The sequence below is a fragment of the Mixophyes fleayi genome, chromosome 2, assembly GCF_038048845.1.
Source record: "Mixophyes fleayi isolate aMixFle1 chromosome 2, aMixFle1.hap1, whole genome shotgun sequence".
NCBI classification, from domain to species: Eukaryota; Metazoa; Chordata; class Amphibia; order Anura; family Limnodynastidae; genus Mixophyes; species Mixophyes fleayi.
This window is the reverse complement of record NC_134403.1, coordinates 13,527,553-13,542,148: the sequence shown is the minus strand read 5'-3', so window position 1 is coordinate 13,542,148 and position 14,596 is coordinate 13,527,553.

The following is a 14,596-nucleotide window of genomic DNA, read 5'->3' as shown; positions in this document are numbered from 1 at the left end:
GCTAAGTAGTTAGCACTTCTGCCTCACAGCACTGGGGTCATGAGTTCGATTCCCAACCATGACCTTGTGAGGAGTTTGTATGTTCTCCCCGTGTTTGCGTGGGTTTTCTCCAGGTGCCTAGGTTTCCTCCCACACTCCAAAACCATACTGGTAGGTTAATTGGCTGCTATTAGATTGACCTTTGTCTCTCTCTGTCTGTGTGTGTGTATGTTAGGGAATTTAGACTGTAAGCTCCAATGGGGCAGGGACTGATGTAGGTGAGTTCTCTGTACAGTGCTGCGGAATTATTGGCGCTATATAAACAGTTGAAAAAATGCATTATCACTAAATTGCAAAATAGGATAATTACAAAAGGCTCCTTTCAGAGTTGAATGCAATTTTGTGGCCCAGGTGTTGACTGGTGAGTAAAATAAATGAATAAATAATGCCCCACACGCTCCACAAATATAGATTCATGCACCACCGCTAATAGAGATTATGATGTTCCCGCAAAAGGTGCAATCAGCGCCAGGCTGAGATGGTCTCACAGGGAGATACGCACTGTGGAGGACCCCCCCCCCCCCTGCAATAGCGGACTCCCCTCTCCCTAGTAAAAAACCAGCTTCATGCTGATAGCACTGGGGCACCTCCAATTGGAGGTTGGGGTAATAAGTACAATAGTAAAAGTGGCACTACTGGTCTCAGCAAGCCTGGCAGCCATTAACTGTGTGGGTATGTTGGCGCCTGTAGAGTTGCACAGTTATCTGGGCACCAGATTTCATAAATGTCCCCCAAGAGCTCGCAATCACCAGCAACGCCAATATATGTCACATGTCAATCAAACGTCTCAGCTTCTGTCATGTTTATGAAATGTTAACAAATATAAGTTACAGAAAATGCATTTTACTATTGAATCAAATCGTAATTAAGATTTAGGGGTAGATTTACTAAAGCTTCAGAAATGGAAAAGTGGAGATGTTGCCCATAGCAACCAATCAGATTCTAGCTGTCATGTTCAAGCATGTACTATATAAATGACAGCTAGAATCTGATTGGTTGCTATGGGCAACATCTCCACTTTTCCATTTCTGATGCTTTAGTAACTAAATCTACCTCTTAGAGTCCATTTAACTGCCGAACAGGGTGACGTGTCCCTCCAGCTCTGAAAGGGTTAACACCGCCCTGACACGACTGCGTCACGGAATGTTTCATTCCTAGAATATCCCCTCAGACTGGACATTAGCAAACACCTCGCTCCTGCGTGACAGGCGCCCCCCTCTGATTGGTCGGCAGCGTGGAGATCGACCAATGGGACGTGGAGGCTGGAGGAGGGCTAGTAACAAGTTGTTTACTGGAGGGTGGGAGGGAAATATGATCCCAGCTGTTAGTTTTTCCTTCCTCCAGGAAGAACATGATATTCCTTATACAGAGATCTCAGCGTCCCAACAAACACTACGTTAGGGGAACATTATATATTACTGGTGGTGGTGTAACGTACACAGGTACCTGACGTGTCGGTGTATAGGGCTGCTGATTAACACCGGTGGCTTTCGATCAATGTTTGTAACCAATAAATTACTGAATAAATATTGTAAGGTGGAAATCTGCTGTAGATCTAACAAAGGAGCAAAGAGTTGTCATATTTACTATTAGATGGATTTTATTTTGAATTTAAGTTTCTATTTAAACATAATCTTTACAAATATCTTATATAAGTAACATTTTGGTTTTCATTGTGACAGTTCAATTGGTGCAGTCTGCTATTCAGAGAAACACTCAGGAGCCCCGACGATGGTGCTGGAAGGGTTAACTTACTGCCGTGTCAGTCTCGGGGTATATACATAGGGTGAGCCCAGGCTTGGGGTATATACATAGGGTGAGCCCAGGCTTGGGGTATATACATAGGGTGAGCCAAGGCTTGGGGTATATACATAGGGTGAGCCCAGGCTTGGGGTATATACATAGGATGAGCCCAGGCTTGGGGTATATACATAGGGTGAGCCCAGGCTTGGGGTATATACATAGGGTGAGCCCAGGCTTGGGGAATGTACATAGGGTGAGCCCAGGCTTGGGGTATATATACATAGGGTGAGCCGAGGCTTGGGGTATATATACATAGGGTGAGCTCAGGCTTGGGGTATATATACATAGGGTGAGCCGAGGCTTGGGGTATATATACATAGGGTGAGCCAAGGCTTGGGGTATATATACATAGGTTGAGCTCAGGCTTGGGGTATATATACATAGGGTGAGCCGAGGCTTGGGGTATATGCATAGGGTGAGCCCAGGCTTGGGGAATGTACATAGGGTGAGCCCAGGCTTGGGGTATATATACATAGAGTGAGCCGAGGCTTGGGGTATATATACATAGGGTGAGCTCAGGCTTGGGGTATATATACATAGGGTGAGCCGAGGCATGGGGTATATATACATAGGTTGAGCCCAGGCTTGGGGTATATATACATAGGGTGAGCCCAGGCTTGGGGTATATATACATAGGGTGAGCCGAGGCTTGGGGTATATATACATAGGGTGAGCCGAGGCTTGGGGTATATATACATAGGGTGAGCCCAGGCTTGGGGTATATATACATAGGTTGAGCCCAGGCTTGGGGTATATATACAAAGGGTGAGCCGAGGCTTGGGGTATATATACATAGGGTGAGCTCAGGCTTGGGGTATATATACATAGGGTGAGCCGAGGCTTGGGGTATATATACATAGGGTGAGCCGAGGCTTGGGGTATATATACATAGGGTGAGCCGAGGCTTGGGGTATATATACATAGGGTGAGCCGAGGCTTGGGGTATATATACATAGGGTGAGCCGAGGCTTGGGGTATATATACATAGGGTGAGCCGAGGCTTGGGGTATATACATAGGGTGAGCCCAGGCTTGGGGTATATACATAGGGTGAGCCCAGGCTTGGGGTATATACATAGGGTGGGCCCAGGCTTGGGGTATATTCATAGGGTGGGCCCAGGCTTGGGGTATATATACATAGGGTGAGCTCAGGCTTGGGGTATATATGCATAGGGTGATCCCAGGCTTGGGGTATATATAAATAGGGTGAGGCCAGGCTTGGGGTATATACATAGGGTGAGCCCAGGCTTGGGGTATATACATAGGGTGAGCCCAGGCTTGGGGAATGTACATAGGGTGAGCCCAGGCTTGGGGTATATATACATAGAGTGAGTCGAGGCTTGGGGTATATATACATAGGCTGAGCCCAGGCTTGGGGTATATATACATAGGGTGAGCCCAGGCTTGGGGTATATACATAGGGTGAGCCCAGGCTTGGGGAATGTACATAGGGTGAGCACAGGCTTGGGGTATATATACATAGGGTGAGCCGAGGCTTGGGGTATATATACATAGGGTGAGCTCAGGCTTGGGGTATATATACATAGGGTGAGCCGAGGCTTGGGGTATATATACATAGGGTGAGCCGAGGCTTGGGGTATATGCATAGGGTGAGCCCAGGCTTGGGGAATGTACATAGGGTGAGCCCAGGCTTGGGTATATACATAGAGTGAGCCGAGGCTTGGGGTATATATACATAGGGTGAGCTCAGGCTTGGGGTATATATACATAGGGTGAGCCGAGGCTTGGGGTATATATACATAGGTTGAGCCCAGGCTTGGGGTATATATACATAGGGTGAGCCGAGGCTTGGGGTATATATACATAGGGTGAGCCGAGGCTTGGGGTATATATACATAGGGTGAGCCGAGGCTTGGGGTATATATACAAAGGGTGAGCCGAGGCTTGGGGTATATATACATAGGGTGAGCCGAGGCTTGGGGTATATATACATAGGGTGAGCCGAGGCTTGGGGTATATATACATAGGTTCAGCCCAGGCTTGGGGTATATATACATAGGGTGAGCCGAGGCTTGGGGTATATATACATAGGGTGAGCCGAGGCTTGGGGTATATATACATAGGGTGAGCCGAGGCTTGGGGTATATATACATAGGGTGAGCCGAGGCTTGGGGTATATATACATAGGGTGAGCCGAGGCTTGGGGTATATATACATAGGTTGAGCCCAGGCTTGGGGTATATATACATAGGGTGAGCCGAGGCTTGGGGTGTATATACATAGGGTGAGCCGAGGCTTGGGGTATATATACATAGGGTGAGCCGAGGCTTGGGGTATATATACATAGGGTGAGCCGAGGCTTGGGGTATATATACATAGGGTGAGCTCAGGCTTGGGGTATATATACATAGGGTGAGCTCAGGCTTGGGGTATATATACATAGGGTGAGCCGAGGCTTGGGGTATATATACATAGGTTGAGCTCAGGCTTGGGGTGTATATGCATAGGGTGATCCCAGGCTTGGGGTGTATATACATAGGGTGAGGCCAGGCTTGGGGTATATACATAGGGTGAGCCCAGGCTTAGGGTATATACATAGGGTGAGCCCAGGCTTGGGGAATGTACATAGGGTGAGCCCAGGCTTGGGGTATATATACATAGGGTGAGCCGAGGCTTGGGGTATATATACATAGGGTGAGCTCAGGCTTGGGGTATATATACATAGGGTGAGCCGAGGCTTGGGGTATATATACATAGGTTGAGCTCAGGCTTGGGTTATATATACATAGGGTGAGCCCAGGCTTGGGGTATATTCATAGGGTGGGCCCAGGCTTGGGGTGTATATGCATAGGGTGATCCCAGGCTTGGGGTGTATATACATAGGGTGAGTCCAGGCTTGGGGAATGTACATAGGGTGAGCCCAGGCTTGGGGTATATATACATAGAGTGAGTCGAGGCTTGGGGTATATATACATAGGGTGAGCTCAGGCTTGGGGTATATATACATAGGGTGAGCCGAGGCTTGGGGTATATATACATAGGTTGAGCCCAGGCTTGGGGTATATATACATAGGGTGAGCCCAGGCTTGGGGTTTATATACATAGGGTGAGCCGAGGCTTGGGGTATATATACATAGGGTGAGCCCAGGCTTGGGGTATATATACATAGGGTGAGCCCAGGCTTGGGGTATATATACATAGGTTGAGCCCAGGCTTGGGGTATATATACATAGGGTGAGCCGAGGCTTGGGGTATATATACATAGGGTGAGCTCAGGCTTGGGGTATATATACATAGGGTGAGCCGAGGCTTGGGGTATATATACATAGGTTGAGCCCAGGCTTGGGGTATATATACATAGGGTGAGCCGAGGCTTGGGGTATATATACATAGGGTGAGCCGAGGCTTGGGGTATATATACATAGGGTGAGCCGAGGCTTGGGGTATATATACATAGGGTGAGCCGAGGCTTGGGGTATATATACATAGGGTGACCCGAGGCTTGGGGTATATATACATAGGGTGAGCCGAGGCTTGGGGTATATACATAGGGTGAGCCCAGGCTTGGGGTATATACATAGGGTGAGCCCAGGCTTGGGGTATATACATAGGGTGGGCCCAGGCTTGGGGTATATTCATAGGGTGGGCCCAGGCTTGGGGTATATATACATAGGGTGAGCTCAGGCTTGGGGTATATATGCATAGGGTGATCCCAGGCTTGGGGTATATATAAATAGGGTGAGGCCAGGCTTGGGGTATATACATAGGGTGAGCCCAGGCTTGGGGTATATACATAGGGTGAGCCCAGGCTTGGGGAATGTACATAGGGTGAGCCCAGGCTTGGGGTATATATACATAGAGTGAGCCATGGCTTGGGGTATATATACATAGGGTGAGCCCAGGCTTGGGGTATATATACATAGGGTGAGCCCAGGCTTGGGGTATATACATAGGGTGAGCCCAGGCTTGGGGAATGTACATAGGGTGAGCACAGGCTTGGGGTATATATACATAGGGTGAGCCGAGGCTTGGGGTATATATACATAGGGTGAGCTCAGGCTTGGGGTATATATACATAGGGTGAGCCGAGGCTTGGGGTATATATACATAGGGTGAGCCGAGGCTTGGGGTATATATACATAGGTTGAGCTCAGGCTTGGGGTATATATACATAGGGTGAGCCGAGGCTTGGGGTATATATACATAGGGTGAGCCGAGGCTTGGGGTATATATACATAGGGTGAGCCGAGGCTTGGGGTATATATACATAGGGTGAGCCGAGGCTTGGGGTATATATACATAGGGTGAGCCGAGGCTTGGGGTATATATACATAGGGTGAGCCGAGGCTTGGGGTATATATACATAGGGTGAGCCGAGGCTTGCGGTATATATACATAGGGTGAGCCGAGGCTTGGGGTATATATACATAGGGTGAGCCGAGGCTTGGGGTATATACATAGGGTGAGCCCAGGCTTGGGGTATATACATAGGGTGGGCCCAGGCTTGGGGTATATTCATAGGGTGGGCCCAGGCTTGGGGTATATATACATAGGGTGAGCCGAGGCTTGGGGTATATATACATAGGGTGAGCTCAGGCTTGGGGTATATATACATAGGGTGAGCCGAGGCTTGGGGTATATATACATAGGGTGAGCTCAGGCTTGGGGTATATATACATAGGGTGAGCCGAGGCTTGGGGTATATATACATAGGGTGAGCCGAGGCTTGGGGTATATGCATAGGGTGAGCCCAGGCTTGGGGAATGTACATAGGGTGAGCCCAGGCTTGGGTATATACATAGAGTGAGCCGAGGCTTGGGGTATATATACATAGGGTGAGCTCAGGCTTGGGGTATATATACATAGGGTGAGCCGAGGCTTGGGGTATATATACATAGGTTGAGCCCAGGCTTGGGGTATATATACATAGGGTGAGCCGAGGCTTGGGGTATATATACATAGGGTGAGCCGAGGCTTGGGGTATATATACATAGGGTGAGCCGAGGCTTGGGGTATATATACAAAGGGTGAGCCGAGGCTTGGGGTATATATACATAGGGTGAGCCGAGGCTTGGGGTATATATACATAGGGTGAGCCGAGGCTTGGGGTATATATACATAGGTTCAGCCCAGGCTTGGGGTATATATACATAGGGTGAGCCGAGGCTTGGGGTATATATACATAGGGTGAGCCGAGGCTTGGGGTATATATACATAGGGTGAGCCGAGGCTTGGGGTATATATACATAGGGTGAGCCGAGGCTTGGGGTATATATACATAGGGTGAGCCGAAGCTTGGGGTATATATACATAGGTTGAGCCCAGGCTTGGGGTATATATACATAGGGTGAGCCGAGGCTTGGGGTGTATATACATAGGGTGAGCCGAGGCTTGGGGTATATATACATAGGGTGAGCCGAGGCTTGGGGTATATATACATAGGGTGAGCCGAGGCTTGGGGTATATATACATAGGGTGAGCTCAGGCTTGGGGTATATATACATAGGGTGAGCTCAGGCTTGGGGTATATATACATAGGGTGAGCCGAGGCTTGGGGTATATATACATAGGTTGAGCTCAGGCTTGGGGTGTATATGCATAGGGTGATCCCAGGCTTGGGGTGTATATACATAGGGTGAGGCCAGGCTTGGGGTATATACATAGGGTGAGCCCAGGCTTAGGGTATATACATAGGGTGAGCCCAGGCTTGGGGAATGTACATAGGGTGAGCCCAGGCTTGGGGTATATATACATAGGGTGAGCCGAGGCTTGGGGTATATATACATAGGGTGAGCTCAGGCTTGGGGTATATATACATAGGGTGAGCCGAGGCTTGGGGTATATATACATAGGTTGAGCTCAGGCTTGGGTTATATATACATAGGGTGAGCCCAGGCTTGGGGTATATTCATAGGGTGGGCCCAGGCTTGGGGTGTATATGCATAGGGTGATCCCAGGCTTGGGGTGTATATACATAGGGTGAGTCCAGGCTTGGGGAATGTACATAGGGTGAGCCCAGGCTTGGGGTATATATACATAGAGTGAGTCGAGGCTTGGGGTATATATACATAGGGTGAGCTCAGGCTTGGGGTATATATACATAGGGTGAGCCGAGGCTTGGGGTATATATACATAGGTTGAGCCCAGGCTTGGGGTATATATACATAGGGTGAGCCCAGGCTTGGGGTTTATATACATAGGGTGAGCCGAGGCTTGGGGTATATATACATAGGGTGAGCCCAGGCTTGGGGTATATATACATAGGGTGAGCCCAGGCTTGGGGTATATATACATAGGTTGAGCCCAGGCTTGGGGTATATATACATAGGGTGAGCCGAGGCTTGGGGTATATATACATAGGGTGAGCTCAGGCTTGGGGTATATATACATAGGGTGAGCCGAGGCTTGGGGTATATATACATAGGTTGAGCCCAGGCTTGGGGTATATATACATAGGGTGAGCCGAGGCTTGGGGTATATATACATAGGGTGAGCCGAGGCTTGGGGTATATATACATAGGGTGAGCCGAGGCTTGGGGTATATATTCATAGGGTGAGCCGAGGCTTGGGGTATATATACATAGGGTGACCCGAGGCTTGGGGTATATATACATAGGGTGAGCCGAGGCTTGGGGTATATACATAGGGTGAGCCCAGGCTTGGGGTATATACATAGGGTGAGCCCAGGCTTGGGGTATATACATAGGGTGGGCCCAGGCTTGGGGTATATTCATAGGGTGGGCCCAGGCTTGGGGTATATATACATAGGGTGAGCTCAGGCTTGGGGTATATATGCATAGGGTGATCCCAGGCTTGGGGTATATATAAATAGGGTGAGGCCAGGCTTGGGGTATATACATAGGGTGAGCCCAGGCTTGGGGTATATACATAGGGTGAGCCCAGGCTTGGGGAATGTACATAGGGTGAGCCCAGGCTTGGGGTATATATACATAGAGTGAGCCATGGCATGGGGTATATATACATAGGGTGAGCCCAGGCTTGGGGTATATATACATAGGGTGAGCCCAGGCTTGGGGTATATACATAGGGTGAGCCCAGGCTTGGGGAATGTACATAGGGTGAGCACAGGCTTGGGGTATATATACATAGGGTGAGCCGAGGCTTGGGGTATATATACATAGGGTGAGCTCAGGCTTGGGGTATATATACATAGGGTGAGCCGAGGCTTGGGGTATATATACATAGGGTGAGCCGAGGCTTGGGGTATATATACATAGGTTGAGCTCAGGCTTGGGGTATATATACATAGGGTGAGCCGAGGCTTGGGGTATATATACATAGGGTGAGCCGAGGCTTGGGGTATATATACATAGGGTGAGCCGAGGCTTGGGGTATATATACATAGGGTGAGCCGAGGCTTGGGGTATATATACATAGGGTGAGCCGAGGCTTGGGGTATATATACATAGGGTGAGCCGAGGCTTGGGGTATATATACATAGGGTGAGCCGAGGCTTGCGGTATATATACATAGGGTGAGCCGAGGCTTGGGGTATATATACATAGGGTGAGCCGAGGCTTGGGGTATATACATAGGGTGAGCCCAGGCTTGGGGTATATACATAGGGTGGGCCCAGGCTTGGGGTATATTCATAGGGTGGGCCCAGGCTTGGGGTATATATACATAGGGTGAGCTCAGGCTTGGGGTATATATGCATAGGGTGATCCCAGGCTTGGGGTATATATAAATAGGGAGAGGCCAGGCTTGGGGTATATACATAGGGTGAGCCCAGGCTTGGGGTATATACATAGGGTGAGCCCAGGCTTGGGGAATGTACATAGGGTGAGCCCAGGCTTGGGGTATATATACATAGAGTGAGCCGAGGCTTGGGGTATATATACATAGGGTGAGCCCAGGCTTGGGGTATATATACATAGGGTGAGCCCAGGCTTGGGGTATATACATAGGGTGAGCCCAGGCTTGGGGAATGTACATAGGGTGAGCACAGGCTTGGGGTATATATACATAGGGTGAGCCGAGGCTTGGGGTATATATACATAGGGTGAGCTCAGGCTTGGGGTATATATACATAGGGTGAGCCGAGGCTTGGGGTATATGCATAGGGTGAGCCCAGGCTTGGGGAATGTTCATAGGGTGAGCCCAGGCTTGGGTATATACATAGAGTGAGCCGAGGCTTGGGGTATATATACATAGGGTGAGCTCAGGCTTGGGGTATATATACATAGGGTGAGCCGAGGCTTGGGGTATATATACATAGGTTGAGCCCAGGCTTGGGGTATATATACATAGGGTGAGCCGAGGCTTGGGGTATATATACATAGGGTGAGCCGAGGCTTGGGGTATATATACATAGGGTGAGCCGAGGCTTGGGGTATATATACAAAGGGTGAGCCGAGGCTTGGGGTATATATACATAGGGTGAGCCGAGGCTTGGGGTATATATACATAGGGTGAGCCGAGGCTTGGGGTATATATACATAGGTTCAGCCCAGGCTTGGGGTATATATACATAGGGTGAGCCGAGGCTTGGGGTATATATACATAGGGTGAGCCGAGGCTTGGGGTGTATATGCATAGGGTGATCCCAGGCTTGGGGTGTATATACATAGGGTGAGGCCAGGCTTGGGGTATATACATAGGGTGAGCCCAGGCTTAGGGTATATACATAGGGTGAGCTCAGGCTTGGGGTATATATACATAGGGTGAGCCGAGGCTTGGGGTATATATACATAGGGTGAGCCAAGGCTTGGGGTATATATACATAGGTTGAGCTCAGGCTTGGGGTATATATACATAGGGTGAGCCGAGGCTTGGGGTATATGCATAGGGTGAGCCCAGGCTTGGGGAATGTACATAGGGTGAGCCCAGGCTTGGGGTATATATACATAGAGTGAGCCGAGGCTTGGGGTATATATACATAGGGTGAGCTCAGGCTTGGGGTATATATACATAGAGTGAGCCGAGGCTTGGGGTATATATACATAGGTTGAGCCCAGGCTTGGGGTATATATACATAGGGTGAGCCCAGGCTTGGGGTATATATACATAGGGTGAGCCGAGGCTTGGGGTATATATACATAGGGTGAGCCGAGGCTTGGGGTATATATACATAGGGTGAGCCCAGGCTTGGGGTATATACATAGGGTGGGCCCAGGCTTGGGGTATATTCATAGGGTGGGCCCAGGCTTGGGGTATATATACATAGGGTGAGCTCAGGCTTGGGGTATATATGCATAGGGTGATCCCAGGCTTGGGGTATATATAAATAGGGTGAGGCCAGGCTTGGGGTATATACATAGGGTGAGCCCAGGCTTGGGGTATATACATAGGGTGAGCCCAGGCTTGGGGAATGTACATAGGGTGAGCCCAGGCTTGGGGTATATATACATAGAGTGAGCCATGGCTTGGGGTATATATACATAGGGTGAGCCCAGGCTTGGGGTATATATACATAGGGTGAGCCCAGGCTTGGGGTATATACATAGGGTGAGCCCAGGCTTGGGGAATGTACATAGGGTGAGCACAGGCTTGGGGTATATATACATAGGGTGAGCCGAGGCTTGGGGTATATATACATAGGGTGAGCTCAGGCTTGGGGTATATATACATAGGGTGAGCCGAGGCTTGGGGTATATATACATAGGGTGAGCCGAGGCTTGGGGTATATATACATAGGTTGAGCTCAGGCTTGGGGTATATATACATAGGGTGAGCCGAGGCTTGGGGTATATATACATAGGGTGAGCCGAGGCTTGGGGTATATATACATAGGGTGAGCCGAGGCTTGGGGTATATATACATAGGTTGAGCCCAGGCTTGGGGTGTATATACATAGGGTGAGCCGAGGCTTGGGGTGTATATACATAGGGTGAGCCGAGGCTTGGGGTATATATACATAGGGTGAGCCGAGGCTTGGGGTATATATACATAGGGTGAGCCGAGGCTTGGGGTATATATACATAGGGTGAGCTCAGGCTTGGGGTATATATACATAGGGTGAGCTCAGGCTTGGGGTATATATACATAGGGTGAGCCGAGGCTTGGGGTATATATACATAGGTTGAGCTCAGGCTTGGGGTATATATACATAGGGTGAGCCCAGGCTTGGGGTATATTCATAGGGTGGGCCCAGGCTTGGGGTGTATATGCATAGGGTGATCCCAGGCTTGGGGTGTATATACATAGGGTGAGGCCAGGCTTGGGGTATATACATAGGGTGAGCCCAGGCTTAGGGTATATACATAGGGTGAGCCCAGGCTTGGGGAATGTACATAGGGTGAGCCCAGGCTTGGGGTATATATACATAGGGTGAGCCGAGGCTTGGGGTATATATACATAGGGTGAGCTCAGGCTTGGGGTATATATACATAGGGTGAGCCGAGGCTTGGGGTATATATACATAGGTTGAGCTCAGGCTTGGGGTATATATACATAGGGTGAGCCCAGGCTTGGGGTATATTCATAGGGTGGGCCCAGGCTTGGGGTGTATATGCATAGGGTGATCCCAGGCTTGGGGTGTATATACATAGGGTGAGGCCAGGCTTGGGGTATATACATAGGGTGAGCTCAGGCTTGGGGTATATATACATAGGGTGAGCCGAGGCTTGGGGTATATATACATAGGGTGAGCCAAGGCTTGGGGTATATATACATAGGTTGAGCTCAGGCTTGGGGTATATATACATAGGGTGAGCCGAGGCTTGGGGTATATGCATAGGGTGAGCCCAGGCTTGGGGAATGTACATAGGGTGAGCCCAGGCTTGGGGTATATATACACAGAGTGAGCCGAGGCTTGGGGTATATATACATAGGGTGAGCTCAGGCTTGGGGTATATATACATAGGGTGAGCCGAGGCTTGGGGTATATATACATAGGTTGAGCCCATGCTTGGGGTATATATACATAGGGTGAGCCCAGGCTTGGGGTATATATACATAGGGTGAGCCGAGGCTTGGGGTATATATACATAGGGTGAGCCGAGGCTTGGGGTATATATACATAGGGTGAGCCCAGGCTTGGGGTATATATACATAGGTTGAGCCCAGGCTTGGGGTATATATACATAGGGTGAGCCGAGGCTTGGGGTATATATACATAGGGTGAGCTCAGGCTTGGGGTATATATACATAGGGTGAGCCGAGGCTTGGGGTATATAAACATAGGTTGAGCCCAGGCTTGGGGTATATATATATAGGGTGAGCCGTGGCTTGGGGTATATATACATAGGGTGAGCCGAGGCTTGGGGTATATATACATAGGGTGAGCCGAGGCTTGGGGTATATATACATAGGGTGAGCCGAGGCTTGGGGTATATATACATAGGGTGAGCCGAGGCTTGGGGTATATATACATAGGGTGAGCCGAGGCTTGGGGTATATACATAGGGTGAGCCCAGGCTTGGGGTATATACATAGGGTGAGCCCAGGCTTGGGGTATATACATAGGGTGGGCCCAGGCTTGGGGTATATTCATAGGGTGGGCCCAGGCTTGGGGTATATATACATAGGGTGAGCTCAGGCTTGGGGTATATATGCATAGGGTGATCCCAGGCTTGGGGTATATATAAATAGGGTGAGGCCAGGCTTGGGGTATATACATAGGGTGAGCCCAGGCTTTGGGTATATACATAGGGTGAGCCCAGGCTTGGGGAATGTACATAGAGTGAGCCCAGGCTTGGGGTATATATACATAGAGTGAGCCATGGCTTGGGGTATATATACATAGGGTGAGCCCAGGCTTGGGGTATATATACATAGGGTGAGCCCAGGCTTGGGGTATATACATAGGGTGAGCCCAGGCTTGGGGAATGTACATAGGGTGAGCACAGGCTTGGGGTATATATACATAGGGTGAGCCGAGGCTTGGTGTATATATACATAGGGTGAGCTCAGGCTTGGGGTATATATACATAGGGTGAGCCGAGGCTTGGGGTATATATACATAGGGTGAGCCGAGGCTTGGGGTATTTATACATAGGTTGAGCTCAGGCTTGGGGTATATATACATAGGGTGAGCCGAGGCTTGGGGTATATATACATAGGGTGAGGTGAGGCTTGGGGTATATGCATAGGGTGAGCCCAGGCTTGGGGAATGTACATAGGGTGAGCCCAGGCTTGGGGTATATATACATAGAGTGAGCCGAGGCTTGGGGTATATATACATAGGGTGAGCTCAGGCTTGGGGTATATATACATAGGGTGAGCCGAGGCTTGGGGTATATATACATAGGTTGAGCCCAGGCTTGGGGTATATATACATAGGGTGAGCCGAGGCTTGGGGTATATATACATAGGGTGAGCCGAGGCTTGGGGTATATATACATAGGGTGAGCCGAGGCTTGGGGTATATATACAAAGGGTGAGCCGAGGCTTGGGGTATATATACATTGGGTGAGCCGAGGCTTGGGGTATATATACATAGGGTGAGCCGAGGCTTGGGGTATATATACATAGGTTGAGCCCAGGCTTGGGGTATATATACATAGGGTGAGCCGAGGCTTGGGGTATATATACATAGGGTGAGCCGAGGCTTGGGGTATATATACATAGGGTGAGCCGAGGCTTGGGGTATATATACATAGGGTGAGCCGAGGCTTGGGGTATATATACATAGGGTGAGCCGAGGCTTGGGGTATATATACATAGGGTGAGCCGAGGCTTGGGGTATATATACATAGGTTGAGCCCAGGCTTGGGGTATATATACATAGGGTGAGCCGAGGCTTGGGGTGTATATACATAGGGTGAGCCGAGGCTTGGGGTATATATACATAGGGTGAGCCGAGGCTTGGGGTATATATACATAGGGTGAGC